The sequence below is a fragment of the Balaenoptera musculus genome, chromosome 1 (genome assembly GCF_009873245.2).
Source record: "Balaenoptera musculus isolate JJ_BM4_2016_0621 chromosome 1, mBalMus1.pri.v3, whole genome shotgun sequence".
In the NCBI taxonomy this organism is placed as follows: domain Eukaryota; kingdom Metazoa; phylum Chordata; class Mammalia; order Artiodactyla; family Balaenopteridae; genus Balaenoptera; species Balaenoptera musculus.
In genome coordinates this window covers 9577618-9592206 of record NC_045785.1, presented here as the reverse complement: position 1 = coordinate 9592206, position 14589 = coordinate 9577618, and the positions used below count along the sequence as shown (strand labels likewise).

Below are 14589 nucleotides of genomic sequence, written 5' to 3'. Positions count from 1 at the left end.
ATCTGAAGGTGAAAGTCATGCTTCCTGATTCAAGGTAACCGTGTGTTTCTGAACGGAAACTGCATTCGTGCATTTTCCTCACAATGCTTCCTTAACCACTGTGTTGATGTTTAGAGATGCGCTCATGAATTTGTCATTCCAAAGCCTCCAGCACCTTTTTTTGCGGAGGTAGGAGGTGCCATGGAATGAATGGGTCACAGAAAATTGTCTCTTGCTATCGAGAATCACTATTTATACTGGTTTGTTAAAAATATAGGTTATAGAGAACCACTAAAGTCAGGAAAGAAGAGGCAAGAAAAAGCTAAGTGGGCTAATTTAGGAAATCCTCAAGAAAAACGTGTCATCCATTTAATGTCTCTAGCTTTTCATATACAAGTGTAGGGTTCAATTAAGTCTTTTGTCATAATAATGCCTCACACCTCCCAGGACAACCGACAAAGCACTTGCACACACATTATCACAGGTTACACGAATACTCATAAATGAATCCAGTCTCCATCAGGTGTCAGTGCACGACAGAAGGGCTCCTGAAGGCTTTAGTTTTGGCCCATGATGAGCCCAGATACATCGGTATTCTCTGACACATTAAAATTTGGAAAACTGGACCCATGCCCGAGAATGAGACTCAATTATGAACCAGGACAGACCTGGAGAACTTATGAACAGTGACCTGGATTCCCCTACTTCCTGTTGGACTTTCTCCATCTTGGGGTCACTCTGATGACCAGATTCCAGGGACAGACAAATCATACGTAAACAACAAGGCCAGACTCTGAAAATGCAGGAGCACAAGTTGCTTACAAAAAGGATGCAGCAGCAACAGCCCATACACGTGCCCAGAGCTGCCATCAGTGGACTCCCGGCTCCACACGCTTCCCTCCTCTGTGTTTTCGGGACTATTTATTCTAGCATCGTGGACAGGGCTAAGGAGGACTAACCTGACACCAGTTTGGGAACTAAAAAGGAAATATGTTTTGAGATTTGCTGTTTCACACCATACACCATCCACTCCTGGTGCAAAATGGCTTCTGTCAAGGGTTTTTGGGTGTTTTTTTTTAAACACTGATTTCTTGGCCATCAGCTAAAAGAAACTGTGAACATTCAAGGAGCTCTGTGATGACGGAGCGTGTGGGAAGTGGCCTGTTTATAAGGGGTTCTATGTAGGCCGTCCTCACATACTCCCCCGTGTGACCTAGCCTGTCACTCTAGGGGCACTTCAGCTTCCCCGAGGGGAAGTGGGAGGGAGGGCTGCAGCAGTGACAGCGCAGACTTGGCCACAGAGTCCACACCGCAGGGGGTGGGATGTAACCGACCTGAGCGGTGCTCAGCCCGCCGGGCTAGGGCTGGGCCCAGGGCTGCTCAGGGATAATTTAGGGACACCCTGCCTCACATTCACCTACTGCCTTTTTATTTTTAGAAAACGATCTCAAGCGCTCATATGTCCTGCCTGGGCCTTCTTCGTCCCAGTGCCCAGCTTCCTCCTGGAGGCGAGGCCGGCCCTAAGGGAGCCGCCCCCGTGCCGTTCCTCCAGGGAGTCACCCCTCAGCCACGCAGACATGACCAGGGCGAGGCTGACCCTCACTCCCTTTGAAGTGGGAAGACTGACCTGAGGAGGGGATGAAAAGCTGTTTGCAAGAGGCCACAAAGCAAAGTAGTGTCAGGGCTGGAATCAGGGCTCTGGTCTCACGCTTCACAATCCTGTTCTCTTGCCAAGAAGCCACGCTCTCCAGCACCCAAAGGGAACATCCACATAGGTTATTTTGATCACAGAGACTCGAGTCAAGGAGGAACTGATCCTACACTGACATATTAAAAGAATGTGAGCTGCTGTCCCTTCAACACAATAAATCAGAATGATGTTCCGGGCCACTCTGTCAGCTCCACCATTGCATTTTGGGAATAAGAATTAAAATCTCATGAATCCTATCCCCAAACTTAAAAAACAAAACAAAACAAAAAAACCCTGTTGTATATTAGACTTCAATAAAAGTGTCTTAAAAATCTGTCACTAGAGCACTCTGTATTTAGCACATGGTCGACATAAGTCTAAGGCCCAAATGCATTGTCCAGCCTAGGCACTGCCTATTCCCCCATGAGCCACCTCCTTGCCCAGTGACACTCAGAATTTCCTAAAGGAGCTAAATTTCTGGAAATAGGACAAATGGGAAAATGATTTTTGAAATGAATTATGAAATGAGCATTTATAATCTAGAGAAAGCTCATTTTCAAAGGCTCCTTATAAATATCCAAAGTTATCTCCTATTTTCATTATGCAGAAACCATGAACAAAAGGGTGCATGGTGAAAGCAGTGTTTTAAAGAGCCCATCACGTCTAGCCAGAGATGAAAGAAAGAGTCTTTCCCTTTAAACTCTAGTCCTGAACCCAAGAACACTTTTATTTTTTTTGAACAGACACAGGGGACCCCGACCTACACGATAACAGTGTTGTGAGACCGTCCTGGCAGGAGTCAGACAGATAAGCCCTCCACAGTTCCAAAAGCCCCACTGAAGGGGGATCTGATTCTACAATTCAAAACCCTTCAACAATACTAAACAGTGGACTGTCATGCGTCTGGAAAATATAACCGTTTTTGAAGAATGCTTTCCAAACCACGTAATGCTTTTAAAGCTGTTTATCAAAAGAGCTGGGTGAGCAACAGTGGCCTGAAACAGTGTGTCAGCTGTCACAGGGTCGCATGCCCCATCCGAATTTCCGTAAGCGCTCTATCATTCTCGGCTGTCCTACCCTTGGCAGACAACAGATGCCAATGTTTGGAGACATTCGCTACATAACTTTTACCCGACAAACCTGGCTCCAGGACAGATTTCCATGTCATGTGGGGCTTCTGGCTGAACTCTGCTCGAACCCAGAGGCATATCATTTACAGCGACACTAACAATAGTTTGGGATCACCTGCTCTTCACAAGCGGGTTCAGAGCGAGTTCGTGGCCTCTGCACACCTTTTCCAGTGGGGTTCTCATACACAAAGTCTGAGAGCCCAGGTGAGTTCCTCCACCCAGAATTCTAACCATGTAACAAGCACAGGTTTGTAGGCCTGAATTTAACCATTTTGTGTGAAGAAAGAGAATGGGAAAGACAAAAACCCAGCAAGGCATATGAATTTCTCATCTTAGCACTATAGCAAGTGGTTGGCAAGTTTTCAGGGACAGCGTGTTAAGTAAGAGGTAAAGATATAATCCCTGTTTTACTTACGCTCAACATCCCATATTCAGAGAGAATACTGACACAGATGCCATTTCTGGAGCCCTAATTACACGCCACATGTCAGGCTAAGTGCTTTATATACATTATGTCATCTACTCCATATAACCACCCACTGAGGTAGGCATTATTATTCCTATTCCACATGAGTCAAAGGAATCTCACCTTGGAGATATTAAGGGGGAAAAACTTGCTCTGGGCCACAGCTAAGAAATAGCAGTGAGATGACTCACACCCAGGGCTGCCCTCTGACCTCGTGTTACAGACGTGGGACCCAAGCAGTGCTCTGGGAGCCCCTTCTTGATCCTTGCAAATGCTCGGTTTCTTTTCACACTGGCTACCACAGCGCTCTTTCCCACTTCTTCTCCAGAATTGGGGAAGACCTGTGACTTTATGTTCTTTCCACGTCTCTTTCTGAAACAAGCGCTTCTCTTTGAAGAAAGACCTCTTGCCCTTGGCGTGTCAAGATAAGAAAGCTTTCAGCAACTTTCCCTTGGAAACTACAAAACACCCATCAGCACCCAGGATCTAAGTACAGTTGCTCACCAGCTGCCGGCCCCTCTGAATAGCTTTTATGGTTCAGCGAGGGGTGGGGACAGGGCCATGTCACTACTGTGGGGTGTGCTATTTCTTTCATGTTGCCGGGATCTGACAAGAGCCTTCCACAACCTGTTTCTTTACAACACACGGAATGAGAGATTAAAGACCGATACCAGACGTAAAGCTGGGGTTGGGACTAGCAACGACCTCTCTCCAGATGTGTTCTAAATCTTCCTGGGAAAGAAGGGCTGCTGACCGCCTAAGTAGACGCTGTTCAAAAGTTGTCATGGTGATTAAATGAGATAATACATGTAAAGTACATAGGACATAGTAAACATTCACAGTAAAGGTTTAAAAATGTTAGCAATATTATTATTTATTAATACCACCAGATTCCAAAGAATGTTTTAGCAGAAACAATGTATATGGATCTCAGTAAAACCACATTAATTCTGAGCTACTAGTTGGATGTGGAGGAGAAACGACATCAAGAAAAGATGAATGAATTAGTGAAAAATCTAAATTATAGAACTTCTGATTAAATATGACAGATTGAGTCCAGAGACCCCTCTAAAGCGAAAGCAAAGGGATACAGGTGGCGCGGATCCAAAAGGATAAAGAGAAGGTGTCAACAATATTTTAGAAGCTGAAGAGCAGATGGACAAGTGGTGCTGAGATGTAAGCCTGAGGGAGTAGCAGCCACAAAGCAGTGAGCTAATTAGTAGGTTAACTGCTAAATTTCAGAAAGACGAGGCACCGAAGAGCTCTGAGGGCCTGGGGCATCGGGGAGGAACAGGGAGGCCTGTCTGTGAGGTGGTGAAAACAGGAAGACTGGGTGAAAGTCTGTATGAGAAGCAGTGAGACCTGTAGGGCCCTCTCCCACCCGCAGCCCAGCCTGCTCCTCCTCCACAGAAGACGAACATCTACAGGTCCCCCCAACCTGATCCTTCATGGCAAGGCCCCGGGCCCCACACAGGGAGCCCCCCAATCTGCCGACCGGTGCCTCATCTTAAAATAGGAGAACAGCTAGTCAAGAATCACCAAACATCTGGGAACTGTTTCTATTCATGAAAGAAAAAGACCAAAACAAACAAATAGGAGAGGACTTCCCTGGTGGCGCAGTGGTTAAGAATCCGCCTGCCAATGCAGGGGACACGGGTTCGAGCCCCGGTCCGGGAAGATCCCACATGCCGCAGAGCAACTAAGCCCGTGTGCCACAGCTACTAAGCCTGCACTCTAGGGCCCGCGAGCCACAACTACTGAGCCCACGTGCCTAGAGCCCGTGCTCCGCAACAAGAGAAGCCACCACAATGAGAAGCCCGCGCACCGCAACGAAGAGTAGCCCCCGCGCGGCAACGAAGACCCAACGGAGCCAAAAACAAACAAACAAACAAACAAACAAACAGGAGAAGGAAACTCAGGAGAGAAGGAGGGTGCTAGCTCTACAGAGGAGCTAGAGGGCGGGCCGTCCGGATGGGAGCAGGGGCAGCTAGGGGAAGGCATTCTAAGGAAAAAAACGTAACTGATAAATTAATTACTAAATACATTTTTAAGCATATACAGGAGAGTGTATAGATGTATTAGTAATAGGCAGATACAAAAAATCTTTTAAAAAGGAGTTACTAACCTCAGAGTAAAAAAGGCTGAAAGCAGACAAGAGTTTGAGGATAAACTGGGAATGTGCGTATATAAAACTAAGCAAACAATAATAAAAGTGGTTACTGACTCCAGGGGGAAAAAACAAACTACAAAGTTAAACCAAAAGGGAAACATAATCCTAGTAACCTACATGGCTTCACTGGAAATATTATTTACATAGCCGTAATAATGTAAAAATGGAATTACTGACTTACCCGAAAATGATGGTATGACTACAGTACACTGAAAAGTGGGGCGTGAGGGGGGCGGGGGACACGTGTGGACAGCAGTAGGAAGTCAAATGACATCAAGAAACGGCACTACGGTCACTTTTTTCCTTTTAGAAACAAGGAGGAAAATGCCTCCAGTTGAAGAAACAGCCAGAAGTGCTGGCGGCGGCTGCCTGCAGGGGAGCGGGGAAGAGGTGGGCTGGGCCAGTTGGCTGCCGGGGTTTGAGTTCACGCACGCGGGAGTCTTCGACTTCTCAAAGTGCGGGCATGTAGGGACTCTGAGAAAATAAACTTCAATTTGAAAAGGCAAAAAGATAATGAGTTATAATGAGATCATTAAGGTCAACATGATAGATTTTTTAAAAAGCACTGTTCTTATTAACTGTAGGCACTAAAGAATATTCAGTAAATATGTATAAGGTGGAAAGAATAATTGAAAAATCAAGAGATAATTATCCAACTGTAAACAATCAGTAAAACGATAATGATTTGTTTTGAAAGGGCTGTGACAGACCTAATGATGTGGAAAAAGTGCCTGTAACTACCAAATATACACCAATACACACCACCCCATATACACCACCGACATACAAATGCAGTTTTGGTGTTTTTAAGAACAAACAGCAAGTCAAATCGCCAATAAAGGGGTACTTCAAGAAAGCCATAGGCAACTTGCTTCAATGGACGTGTAAGAATAATTCAAGAATATTAACCCACAAACAGCCTGATGATTCTCAAGAATCTGGAAGATTCCTCACAGCAGTCTGTCCTCCAGGATTTAACTATTCTTGGTACTTAATACCTATTATATGCCTGGAATACAGTAGGAGGTCAATGCTTCACCACTTGATGAATTTCTACTGTCAAATCGCCTACACGTGAAACCAGAGAGCTCACTAAGCAATCAGGTCTGAATATCACAAGCTCATTAACTGAATTAATGGGGCCCCTCAATAGTTCAAACAAAAACATAAAAACTCTCCGAGGTTCGCATCGTTTCACTAGGGATATGAAGCCACTCACACATGGTAATCTGGCCTCCTGATGCCCTGGCAGGTGGGCAGGTGCCAGTCTCGCTACCCTAACTGTGCTGCTGGAGTAGCTCGGTAAAGTCTAGGGGAACGAAGAGCCCTGTCCTCTGTTCATCCTGGAAGTATTCAGTGAGGTTACACTGGATTCAACCAGTCCCAAGCCACCAGGGTGAGCCAGGATTCCTGTGACCCATCCTCCTCATAATGAGAGGTGAAGTTCTGCTCTGACTCTCCTTTGAAGTTTTCAGCAGTCCCTGGGTTTTATGATACAGCTTGGGTCACCCCTACCATTATCTATGTTTGAAGTATGTTTGGGGAAAATCTACTAGGAGCTGTCTCTGGTGTTAACACAGAAAAACTGCCTCATAAAAACTGCTTTCCACAAGGAGTTCAAAGGAGCTTATCCAAATATTGTAGGTTTATCCTGCTCACCAACTTTGCTAGGGTAGAAAACTGAGGTTTTGCCAAGTAAAGTCTGACAGAGATATGCCTTCTCGATTTCCTGAACAAGCTCAGGGCACTGCTAACACAACCGAGTGGCCTTTTGACAAGACGGACCTTGCACTTTGAAGTCATCTGCTGTGTACTTACCATGCTGCTGAAGTTAAAATTTATTGGGATAGTAGGTTAAGGTGAAGGACTAAATTAGGTAAATTATTGTGAGAGGTCTTTCTGATATGTGATAAAATCTTTCCAACTGTTACTTCAAGAAACCCAGTAAAAGTCAGGAGCAAACCAGGAGGGCTGACAATTGTTGGCAGGAAGCCAAAGTGAAGCATCACATTACGGCGGCTCCTACAGTTTGATCCACATTAATCCACCATTGCCGATATGTGCTATTTATCAGCAGGATGATGGATCGTCACCATATTTTCAAATAGAATAGCTTGTCAAGGAAATTAACCAGGTAGAGAGGTACATTAACCGGTGGTATATTAACTGGTGGCATATTCATGGAGCCACAGAAGGGTGCAAAGGAATGGCAGTGTTTTACAGTTCTGCAAATCTCTTTAAGTCTTACTTAATCGAAAACAGCTGCATTCTCTTACCTGCTTCTACAGCCAACCTGCTGTAATATCACACATTGTGTATGTAGCTCCTGGAAAACTCTGCCGTACATTCATTAGAGAATATTATGATAAAAATAGTTGTTTATCCATCTATATATCTACATTATGAATGAATATATAAATATATAAAGATAGGTTTGACCTTATAGATCCCTGGAAGGTTTGGGGGTTCCCCAGGGGTCCTTAGACCATATCTGGAGAACTTTTGTCCTAAAAGGTCCCATATGTATAAATTTGGTGCTAATTAGAAATCAGTTTCCTCTACATATTAAAGTAAATCCACTAAGGATATAGGTTAGTAAAGTAACACTGTTAACCTGATTTGAGTTATATAAGCCCAATATAATGAAACTTTCTTTTAGGGTATACTGTGATTAAAATGTTTTACTAGTTCAATCTCATTTCCCCCCCCCCCATTTGACAAATTAGTGAGAAACTTAGCAAAGGTCTGTCTCTGAGAGGCAGTCTGGCAAAAGAGTGCTAGATAAAGGTATCGGGGCAAGGAAACTCAGGGTTAATAACACCCAAACCTACCTTCTCTTCCACCAAAGATTACAAGCCTTCACTTGTAAAACAATACTACAGTCTTCAATTCTCTGCTAGCCCATATGTCCTCTATCTACCTCAGAATTCTCTTACTGGCTAAAGCTCTCTGGGAGCAGGGGATATGAACTCAAACCTGAATCCTTTCTTTAAGGGAGATTCCAATTTCATCCTGGGCAAAGAGGGATGATTCTGTAAGGGAAAACCATGAAAGACATAGGATTGCCATCAAAATCTAAAAATAAGTAAACCTAATGCCTTTGCAGAGGAATTCCACCAGCAGTTAAATGGCTTTTCATTCTTCTCTAATACAGGGAATATAAATTTTTCTCAGGAAGAAATACACTTCTGTTTCTCTTGAAGTTCAAAGCAAAAATCTCAAATGCATATCTTATGTATGTAAGATTGGGTGTCATTCCAGAGTTTTAAAAATCAAGTCACTGAACAAGGAAGGGACTACATGTACAAGGGCTAGACCGACTATTTAATTTTTAAATGGAAGAAATCAAAATCAGAAAGCAATCACACCTCCCATTCTATTTTCTTTGAGCAAAGACCTGCTAGTTGAGATAGCAGGACTGTACATCAAAGATGTACATGCCTGAATTCAATTTATTTTTACTTCTGGAAGCAGGATAGTGCCGTTTCCATGAAGTCAGTCATCTCTGCAAGCCAAAAATGGCAAAAAAATAGATGCTCTCCTTTCTAGAAACGATAATAATGTACCATGACCAAAAAAGTGGTTTTTTCCCTAACAGATAATCTTGCATAAAAATGAGTCATGGGATCTCAGACATGGAAAGGCTTTTCTCAAGAATGTGTGTGCAGGAACACACACACTTTTTCTTTCCATCAACAGATTTGAGCTTTCCATAAGTTATAATGAGAATGGCATCGTCTGGAGCCTTTGAGTGAAAGGGGAATACAGTATCTAGAGTTCAGCAAGAGGGAAGGAGTCTGTCTTAGAAAATAAGACTTCTCTGCTTGTGTTCCTGTGAGAGAAATTTTAACTTATAAGGCATGAAGGACTGTTAAGATGTTTCTTAAAAATATCTTATCCTGTAACTTCATCAGCTTAATTTCAGACCCGAGTGAGACATCGTATGTCATTAGCACAGCTCTGAATGTTGTTTCTTCTTCTGGGTTTGCTCAGGAGGAGTGAGAGGAGGATCCATCTACCTTCAAGCATTCTTGGGAAAGGCCTGGTGTGGCAAGATCGGAAAGTGAGAACACAGGGCTCTCACCTCACACCCAAGGGTGAGAAGAAGACAGACAAAGGGGCTGTCCCTAGAGCCAAGGGGCCGCTTTTGGATAACAGGAGAGATATGAACAGTCCCTTCCCTTCAGCCGGATGCAACGGTACTTTTTGAGTTTCACTGAAATCGAGTTCCTTCCCATGATAAAACTGACATGTCAACATGGCCTCAGCAGATGGTTACCAAGCCAGCAGACAGATGCGCCCGAAGATAAGAAACAGAGCCTCAGGGTCAAACCTGTACTAGGCTCTTGCTTTTCACCCAGACCAATAACCACGGCTTTATATCGATGTTATGAGGGTCTACAGAACTCATCTGGAAGGGGTATCTTGTACTTCTTAAATGAGCAGGAGGCAGTAGCTACAGGATGACATGGTATATCTTCCCGAATGGTTAATTTTACTGGGTAGCAATTAAAAATATTACCCTATTAAAACAAACATGGGATAAACTGTTAAGTTCATTTACAGTTTTAAGATGAAACAGAAACTTCCCAGGAAATGTTGGACTGGTTCTGCCTCCGGATCCATGGGGCGTTGGTCTACCGTGCCCTGCCTCAGAAGGAGACACCGGTGGGAAAAATGAGAGCTCTGCTATATCCTAAGAAACATTTACATTTTTATTCGATTTTTACCTTTGGAAGTTCCCTAAAGGCTTAATTCAAGCCAGTTCTGCTTGATGTGTTATGTATGATACCAAGAAGGGCAAGCAGCTGCTCTCAGAGCAGTGCTGCCAGACTAGAACGGAAGAGCAGGAGAACCATTCCCTAAACGCCCTTTGCTGATTTTCTTCTCACCTGTCCAACCTGACAGCACTTAGGCTCTGATGACCTTTTATCCTGGAGAGTCATGGGTAAGATGCAAACACTAACAAAAAGGGTTTTTCCTGAAAAAAATCCATTTCAATTTCACATCTAAGAGGCCATCAGTGGAAAGTCTCTAACAGATTTTGGGTGGTGTCTTGGGAGTATCTGCACTGAAGAAGTCAAATATGCCCATCATAAATCTTTTCTGTGAAATCAACCAAATGGTTACTCAAAAGCTCTCAGAGCAACTGGAATTTACATCTACGTGCACAATACAAGGGTCCCGGGATTCCAGAACATTAGCGGAGTCCTGATGGCTATGTTCTTAAACAATGATCTATCATTATCCTTCAGATTCCCCCTTCCTCCTTATCTAACTTAAATAATGAGATAAACCCCAACACTCCTGAGCTTTGCTAAATTAGCTTAAATATTTCAAGTTCTGCCAACTCCCTCTTCTCCCCTCTGTTCTGGGTCTTGACGAAAAAGGTGAAGAAATATTTTGGAGGAAACCCCAGGGGCCCAGCTTCATAAATCTTCATCTGCTACTTTCTCGAAATGTCATGCGACCCCAAGTGTACGGCATATGGTACTCAGAGAAATAAACAAGCAAATAAATAGCTCAGGGTCAGACCCCTCTTTCTTTCCCATGGTGTTTTTGCTGCTCCTGGGTCTCTGAGGCTTTCTACCCAAGTATCTTTTTAAACGCTACCAGCAAATACCACCACACACGCAGAGAATTGGACATGCAGCCCAGCGGGTGCCCTGCTTTGTCCTGGTCTCCTGAAGGGTGGCGGGCTTGTCTACATGACTTCAATGGCACCACAAGTGTGGCTGCATCGGTGCCATTTTCATAAACTGTACTTGGGAACAGACAAATGTGGCTCAACACACGGAGACGAGAAGATGCAACCTGAGCCAGCAGAACGTTGCCTTGGAAAAGGCTTCTTCCTTCAGCTCCAAACCACACATACTTGTACAGTTAACACATGCAGCAGGGGATACGGGTCCACAGCATTCATGCTGAGGCCAAAGGCTCTGCTGTGCTCCACCCTCTCCGCTCCCCCACCCCCACCTGCCTTCCCAAGAACTGTTAGATCGCATGGAAATTTCAGGGAAAAGGTAGGTGGCTGTCTTCTTGGAACGCCTGCACACTCCAACAAGGAGAGGAACTTGGAAGTATTTTAATCTAAAAGAACTCAAGTCGGGGGGGGGGGGTTCCCTATAAATAAAATCATGTTCAAATAAACACAAAAAGGAGCCAATATTTCCTGTAAGGCCACTTTTCAGATGGATTACTGGAAGGAATAGTCTTCCACAGTTTTATGGCTTACTTTGCCATCATCTGCTTAAAATTTGGGTCAGTTAAAACATAGATGCTAAGCTCTAAGCCCTCACTTGGATGAAATGTTACAAAGGAAGCAGAAAGTCTCATTCCAAGAGCAGACTCAGAGGCAGAGCCCTAGGACTCCTGGGTTCTACCGCTGGCTCAGTCCCTGGGCTCAGGTCAGCCCTCGGTCAGAATCTCACTTCTAATCCCTTCAAATCATTTGTTAGTCCCTGTTGTCTAAACAGTGGGGAAAAACCCTGAGTAACACCCCTGGATCCTGTTCAATCAACAGGGATGGTTGGAGATGGTTACAACTCACTTCCAAGAAATCAGGGTGATTTATCCCTTGGTAGAGCTAGTATGTTCCTAAGAGATCACAGTGTCATCAGAACAAACCCTTAAGGCGCTGCAACATTTCTCCACCTGCAAAAATCTCTCTGCTCCTTTAATGTGACTTCAAAAATAATATCACCCAGCATTTTATAGTTCTTTATAGCATCCACATTAAAATAACTCTGGTTGGGCTTCAAACCTCTGAGAGATAGAATAAATAAACAGGTATATTTATCCCAGTTCATAGAGGAAAAAACTGAGGCTTCGAAAGGCTAGGAGGCTTGACCAAGGGCCCAAAGCTCATAAGTAAGGGGGTTGGGACCGAGTGCTATTGTTTTCGGGGTCAAGTGTTCCTTTCTCTCTAGTGCTTGGCTCCTCGTTAATAACCCTACTTTTGGATCTAGACGAATGGACTAAGGGAAATTGCTTAAAGAGTTTCCGAAGAATCTGTAGTGCCTTTTCAGTGCAATGAAGGGTGAAGGGCCAAGCTTCTCTGAGGCCCTCAGTTCACAGGTCTAGCACGTGGTAACTGCAGCCTTGGCTCTCCCACTGCTGGCTCCTCCAGGGACAGAGAGGAGAGGCAGCAGCTTAACGCCCCCCGCTTTGAGCTTCCGTGTCTGTAGGCCCGTGGCCACCCGGCTGCTCCTCGCTCGTCACTAGAGCTTTTGTTTCTAGCAGGAGTGAGTGACTAGAAGACAGCCGCTCTGGGCAATTCAGTTAGACGGCCCACTGCTGGTCGCTTTGAGACAAGCTGCATAGCTTCCCCGCAGCCCTTTACCTGGAAGGTGATTCTTTCTTCTCTTCACCTGGCCAAGTCATACTTCTACTTCAGGCTTCATCTCAAATATCACTTCCCTAGAAAAGCCTTCCTTGACCCCACTGACCCCACGTTAGCAAACCTTCTACAATTATACAGTCTCACAGCACTCTGTAAATCTCCTGTGTCATTTATCGCAATTTTAGCAAATTATTATTTATATGATTATTTGTTTTATGTGTGCTGCCCCGCTTGACTGTAAGTCCTTTGAGACTAGGGACAGCCTTGCTTTCTGCTATATTCCCAACCCTGAGTTCTTAGGCAATTTTCAATCAATATTTACTAACTGAAAAATGAATGAGTGACAGATATACACTGACTGACACTAAACAGAACCTTCTACAGCAAAGCCAGACAACTGGTAAAAATGACACCACCACCTTTCTGCAGCAACCATTTTGTGCCCTAAAAAATATGCAAAACTTTATCAAGATTTCCAAACTGACAGTGTATAAAATGCAAGTGATTTCTTTCTGGTCAACATTATTCAAGTTTACAGCACAAAATAATAATATTTCTCAATTTAACACATAGGCCTCAGACCCTTTTGGAAACAACTCACTCAGTCCCTTGACCACTCTCGGATTTTAAGGATGAGGATGGATCTTCTGGAATTCTTAGGGGCCTTCCGCTTTACTCATGCTTCATTAGGTCTTACTGTCCTAACAAAATACGTGCGGCAGACTTCTTGGGCTTTGAGCAGACATGGAAAAACTAACTGGAAATACTTTTAAAGGCTCCCTCCTGCCTCTCTTCCCAACTCCATAAATGCTTCAAGATATACTCAAGGATTATTTCAGCTCTGTGTCTGAGAAGAGAATGTAAAATTAACTAAAGTTAACTCTACAGATCCTTTTTTAAAAAAAGCAGCTGCTTCCAGATGGAAGACATTCTGGCAGAACATATTACGCGGTCCCAGTCTACAATCTTAAGCATTTCCCCTAGTGCAGTAATGTGTCATCAGTAAGGTTTCCTGGTGACAGAAAATGGATTCATTTTAATTGGGGACGATTTCACTTCAAATCCTATTTGAGGGAGCGACAGGGTGTGGACATGGCCCAGGCCCTAGGCGTTCTAAAAGGGCACACTGATTCACTCGGGGAATATCCGTTCACCAGGCAGCAGAGAAATCCTTCTGGGCTTAAGTGGAGTCCAGCTTGGCTGGGAACTGTAACATTCATTATACCCTTTGTTGATAAGATCCCCAATTAGTCACTCTGAAGAAGGGAGGCTAAAATAGGCCACTAACACAAAGAGCGAAGTTAAAGTTGTGGATTCTATGAGATCTGGAGCCATATGGGCTGTCACTGATTTCCTGTCTCAGCTGGTATCAAGGCAAGACAGCATCCCACAGAAGAACTGCCAACTTCCTTGGGGAGTTTCTTTATGAGGTTGGGCAACTGGCTGGCACTTTCAAGTGGAAGGAGAACTAAGAAGGGACAGACCCATGTGGTGAACCGCAGTTGCAGGGATTCTCAAACCACGCCATGGGGCCTCGGAGCAAGACACAGCCTATGGCCTGAGAGTATTCTTAATGGGCATGTAGGGGTCTAGTTAGTTTGGTGAACAGGGGACGTGTGTAAGGATCCAATCGTATTTCTGACTCCTCTAATGAAAAAAAAACATCACACACACACACACACATATCCAGTACATGCAGATATAGATATAGATAAGATAGATACAGATATAAATCTAGATCTGGAAAAATTCATGCCAGATTTTTGTGCCTCCTTTTCATGCCTCTGTATTAGGCAGGTCAGAAATTTTAGT

General features: G+C 44.1%; 1 protein-coding gene across 5 annotated transcripts in view; it reads right to left on the bottom strand.

Moving 5' to 3' along the window:
* The window catches only part of VPS13D (vacuolar protein sorting 13 homolog D), a 247617-nt gene that overhangs the window by 34767 nt on the left and 198261 nt on the right, over positions 1–14589 (bottom strand). The window lies entirely within an intron of this gene.